The following is a 6,005-nucleotide window of genomic DNA, read 5'->3' as shown; positions in this document are numbered from 1 at the left end:
TGGCATGAATAATATATTACTAATGTAGATGTTAGGGATAGGCTTAGAATACAACGAGAGATGACGTGAATGTTATATCATTAATAGAGGCGTTAAGGTCAAAGTGTTTTTTTAAAAAATGAGCACTGCAATCCCAGCTGAGAAAAGCAGCACTGGCCCCTCTAAAATCAGCCTTTGCATGGAAAACTTTCAGCAGCCTTTAAAGAATAGGAAAAGGCTGGTGAAATATTTTTTTCTTTGCTGCTTTTCTTTGTATTTTCTGATAAGTCTGAAAGAATAAGGTTTCTTCCAGGTACTTTTCTTATTTTTCCTAAAGCATAAGAAAGTTTTAAGTGCCAGTATCACTCCCATAGAAGAAATGGGAGCTACACCAGAGCCATGCCTGCCTGAATGCAGAAATAAATGTATTCAGGTCTGAAGTAATTAAAAGGCGTGAATGCATTTTGGTGAATTGGGTTTTTGTGGGCACGTCTGCGGGTAGAATGCAGTTTGTTACTGGAGTGTCTCTTGCATTTGGGATATGCATTTTCATCGTGCTCAATTTCATTTTTGTTTTAGCACCAGCTACTTCTAAATAGTATGCACTAAAAAAAGAAAGCAGCGCAGTAAATTTTGAAAATAGCTCGTGCTAAAATGAAAGTGACATAAAAAAAAAGAAAACCAATGAAAGGTTTTGCTGTGCAGATCTTTATCCCATATGTGTTGCATCCGTCGGTCTCAGACGGCTTTGACCTCTGTGCCTCATCTTTCTTCCTTCTCTCTCTTCAAGGCTTGGGAAGATGGCTGCTGCAGCATCTTCATGCCGCTCTCTCCAGTGCTAACAAACTGAATTAGCAAGGATTGGATTGCCTCCGGTCTAAGCTGCTCTGCCGCTTCCCAGCTGCCGCAGGAAGCTCTCTCTGCCCTTCGGGGTATTTCTTCACTAACCTGGGTATCCGCTCCTCGGGGGCCCTTCTGCTCTATTTCAGGTACCTATCTTGGGATACCGGGTACTCACTCCTCGAGGGCCTGCTCTCCCTAATCTGGTGCCTGCCACTGAACAACTTCTGCCTGCCAGGACCTTCAACAATACAGCTTTCTGCTTCAGTAAGTACTAACCCTTTCAGTCTGTCTCATCTTCAGCGCTCTGTGTCTACATCCGGGACCTATCCCTGCTACACCGCGCTGCCTATCACCTACTCGAGTGTGAGACTGGTCTCCTCTGCTGAGGACCCCTGGACTACTTCACTGGGTTACCTTCACTGCTGCCCACTCCCCGGGCAGTACCATCGAGCTATACAATAAATACAACTTCTCTGTGTCTAGACCATGTGTGTACATATGCACGCGTGATCTAAAATAGCCTAAGATGATAACTTTCAAACCGGTGCATGGGTGCATAGATGTGCACGCATGCCAGCATGCCCTCAGATACCACTGCATGTGAAAAAATAGCTTAAGCATGCATATCTGTGCGCCTAATTTTAAGCTTGTGTGTGCCCAGCAGCATGAGTTGGCTTACGGATGTGCAACTACCTGTATTTTATAACAGATGCATGTCCAGCCGAGGATCACTTTCACCAGTTTGACCAGCGTTGGGCTAGGTATTCCCAACATCCCTGGTTCTTTAGCCTGTACTGTACCCAGTTACCCTAGACTCCATATGCCCCTTTTGAAATTTACCATCATAGTGATTATAGCATCCCACAAAGAATTTAGCATTTCCTCAATAGGCTTGACTAGCCCCATATTGCAAGGACCCAGATCCTGATGTACCTTCTTACAGGTCCCCATCCCTCATGGACCTTGGGGGCCTCCACAGACCCTCCACATTCAGGGATCCACTCACCACCTTCTTCTCACCACCAAGGTCCACAGATGGTACAGATACTGCCCAAACGCTTCCTCTGAATTGAGCAGCAGGCATTGCAGCTCCTGCTGCAACTGTAGCTGCTGCTCCTGCTAGGCCAACCGTTGCACTGTACCGTGAACATGAGCTGAGTACTCTCAGTGCTGACCTCAGCAATCCGTCCAAGTCACTGAGGGTGGCCAGTGGCCATTCCATGGCCAAGCTTCTTCACTGGAGCAACATCTCCTTTCTCTACAGGTGCCATGAAGCTGTCAAGGATGGCTTGTAAAAGCCATGGAGGAAGCAGCACCTGCAGAGGGCTGGTACAGGTTTCCTCCCCCCTCCCCCCCTTTTTTTTTCAAATGATGGTACAGGCAAAAAAGCATTTCCCAGCTCAACTCTCTCTACTGCTTCAGAGCTCAACATTGTGCATTCAGCTCCGATGCCATCATAAAAATATACATCAAGTCTAAAATAAAATATGTCATTATAATAGAACACAATTAAAAAAAATTAAGTTGCTCTAACTTAACAAAGCATCATTCTTGAACTGGCCCATTACTCTTCAGAAAAGTCCAACTGAAAGAACCATGATTTAAGCAGACGTTGAAAAACCGCAAAATCTGTCCATTGTTGAAATTCTAATGGAAATGAATTGCACATATAGACCCATGCATGAAAAGGTTTGTCTGCATGTCTTTTCCACTACGATATCCCTTCGTGATGGAAATTCCAATACCCTTCCAATTGTTGATCTTAGCACTCACCCTGCAGCATACATTTGGAGTCTATGCCTCAAGTAACTTGATCCTAAGACATGGAGGGCCTTAAAAATCTGAGTTACTAGTTTAAATTATAAACGGCAGTAACTGGCAGGCAATGAAGCTCCTGTCTCACCTGGGAGCCAGTCAAAAGCCTTGCAGCAATATTTTTGTTTTCCTTGTACAAATGGATCTTCATCATTTCATCATTTATGCTTGAGGGTGCTTTCTTTTAAGGACAGCTCTCTTGGGACAAACAGGATGGTAGTCCTCACACATAGGTGATGTCATCAGATGGTGCTCGGCACAGAAATATTTGACTAGGCACACTGATCATGCCCAGCATGCCGCTATCCATGCGTCCACGCAGGGTCCCTCTTCACTCTCTTTTTTTCCCGCGGAGCTGTTGTCTCGCGGATGTGGAGCTGGTCTTTTTGTTGTTGGAAAAAGTCCATGGTAGAGTCTTCTCGGTTTTTCTTCCCACGCCAGAGTCCCTCGCCTCTTGTCCTGGCCTTAGAGGGCATTGCGGTGAGTGGTGCCTTTTGGTACATTCTGTGCAGTCGATCTCTGATAGTGCCGTTCTCCAGTGGCTGCTGCCCTTCAACTGCTTGTTGGGTACTTTTTGAATGATGTCATCGGGGTTTCGCTGGTGCCCCCAGTGGGGGATCCTAAGTGAAGAGAACACCCCATACGACCCGTGGGGGGATGAGGATCTGCCCTCTGAGCCATCGCCTCTAGAGGAGCGATGTCGGTCCCCACCAGAGGACCTGACGTTTGAGGGCTTTGTGCAGGCCATGGCGGAGTCCATCCCTTTTCAGCTCCTGATGGATGAGGACTCCCACCACAAAATGTTGGAGATTCTCCAAATTGTAGATGTGCCAAAAGAGCTGGTGGCTGTCCCAGTCCATGACATCTTTAAAGATGTCTTTGTCTGGCTCTGGGAATACCCCATCTCGGTATCCCCAGTGAACAGGAAGACTGATGAGGTATACCTGGTTCAGCCAACCAAGGGGTTTGAGAGGCATCAGCTCCCACGCCAGTCTGTGGTGGTGGAGTTCCGCCCTCAAAAAGGTGAAGCATTCTCAGACTCACGCCTTGCTGCCCCCAGGCCAAGAACATAGAGCTCTAGACGCCCTGGGGAGGAAAGTTGGTGGCACGTACCGCTTGCTACCAACTGTACATGAGCCAGTATACCAGGAATCTCTGGACAGCAGTCCTCAGGCAAGAGATATTCACAGCAGGAACCTAAGTGCCCGTTTTACCGCCCGAGGAAGTACTATCCTCCGGTGTTCCAGGTGAGGACCCAATGGGCTGGCCCTAGGTCTCGCCCTTGGCAACCCCGGGCTCCTAGGCCTCAACCAGCCCTCCAGCAGAGCCCAGCCACGGGGTTTTGACTGGTGGTGAGGGAGCACAAGCCGGTCTCTGGTATCCTCGACTGTGGGCCCACTGGTCAGGGTCCGGCTACAGCTCTTTGTGGGCCATTGGCCATCCATCACCTCGGATCAGTGGGTCCTGTCCATCATTCATCAAGGGTACTTTCAGGGTATCCCGCCAGACTCTCCGCTGTGCCCCTCTTGGGGCATCTCGGCAGATGAGGAGATACTTTTCACAGAGCTCTGCACCCTTTTAATAGTCAGGGCGGTCGAACCCATTCTGCCACATCAACGGGGGAGCGGTTTCTATTCAAGATATTTCCTGATTCCAAAGAGAACTGGAGATCTCCGTCCTATTTTGGACTTGCGGGCCTTGAACAAGCTCCTGAAAAGGGAGAAGTTCAAGATGGTTTCTCTCAGCTCCCTGATACCTCTCCTGTGGAAGGGAGACTGGCTTTGCTCCCTCGACCTAAAAGACACCTACGCCCACATCAAAATTTCTCGCACCCATGGGAATTATCTGCGGTTCGTGGTGGGCGGGCAGCATTTCCAGTACTGAGTGCTGCTGTTCAGCCTGGTGTTGGCACCCCATGTTTTCACCAAGTTCCTGGCAGTGGTGGGTGCTTACTTGCGGAAACTGTGCGTACAGATCTTTCCCTACCTGGACCACTGGCTCATCAAGAACTCTGGCTAGGAGGGCGCACTGCAGTCCCTGCACTCTGCCATTTGGGTCTTGGAGACTCTGGGTTTTCTGATAAAGTACCCAAAGTCTCAATTGACTCCGTCACAGCAATTGGACTTCATTGGAGCCAGGTTCGACATGGTGCAGGCTTGAGTGTTCTTGCCTCGAGACTGGGTGCTCACCTTAATGGCCCTGGTGAAAGCAATCTCTCAGAGTCACCAGGTCTCAGCGCACTACATCATGCGGCTGTTAGGACCCATGGCGATGGTCCATGTCACTCCCTTAATGACAAAATGTCCCTAAATGACAAAATCATAATATTTAGCATTCCAGGGACAGACGAGGCATTCCAGGGAGGAGCGACATTAGCTGGATTACTTATCCAGCTAACGCCGATATTCAGCATTGGCCAGATAACTTATCCGGCTAACTCTGATTGGGTCACAGACCTGTCCTACAAATAGCCAGATAACCTTATCCAACTATCTTTAAGACTAGCACAGTGGCTGAAAATGGAACCCTACAGATTTTTTGTGGTGGTTGTACTGATTTTTCAGATCAGGAAAATCTGCATTTTTCTGGCATGGAAAAAAGTCAGTGTAGTGTCCTGCTAGCAGTATATGCATGTCTACTGGTACCAGTCTGTAAAGCCTTAGGCTATGAATCTGCAGAATTCCTTCTTTTGGATATTGCATAGGGGAATATAAAGCAAGGATTCCTTACTCTTATGTATTGGTACAACACAACAGATTTGTCTGGGAGCCACAACATGAGCATGGAGGAGCAGAAGGAAAAATGTGCAACAATTTTCTCTTAGTTGCATCTTGGGATTTGCAAAGAAGGATCCCTAGCTGTGAAGGGAAACCCAGAGATCAACCAAAGTCTATGACTCTGCCCCGGGAATGAAACTGGGCAGAGTAGATGGGCCTCATCATCCTTATCTGCCATTGCATTCTCTATTTCTGTGTCAGACATGAGCTCTGAGCCCTAACCACCAAATCACCCAACTCATCGTGTTGACATGGAGAGAGACAAAAGATGTGTAAGCTTCATGATACTTGCATCTCACATAATATAAAACATTCCAGGAATGTCAAACTTTTGAAGTGAAAACGATCAGAACTGACAAAAAAGGATGCAACAAGGAGGGTTTCTTCACTCATTATGAGCCATAAACTGATACTGTCTCTCACCTTCTGATCATCCATCAAACCACCCCAAGTCCCCTTCTCTTTCATGCTATCACTGGAATGCCTTTTATGATCAACCTATATTTTCTGGTAATATCCTCTCTCGGTCACTTTGAACTGACCCGAGGAAGGGAGTAATATCTCTCAAAAACTGCTGAAGAAATGTTGTAA

This window comes from Rhinatrema bivittatum, chromosome 8 (genome assembly GCF_901001135.1).
Source record: "Rhinatrema bivittatum chromosome 8, aRhiBiv1.1, whole genome shotgun sequence".
In the NCBI taxonomy this organism is placed as follows: Eukaryota; Metazoa; Chordata; class Amphibia; order Gymnophiona; family Rhinatrematidae; genus Rhinatrema; species Rhinatrema bivittatum.
This window is presented reverse-complemented; position numbering follows the sequence as displayed.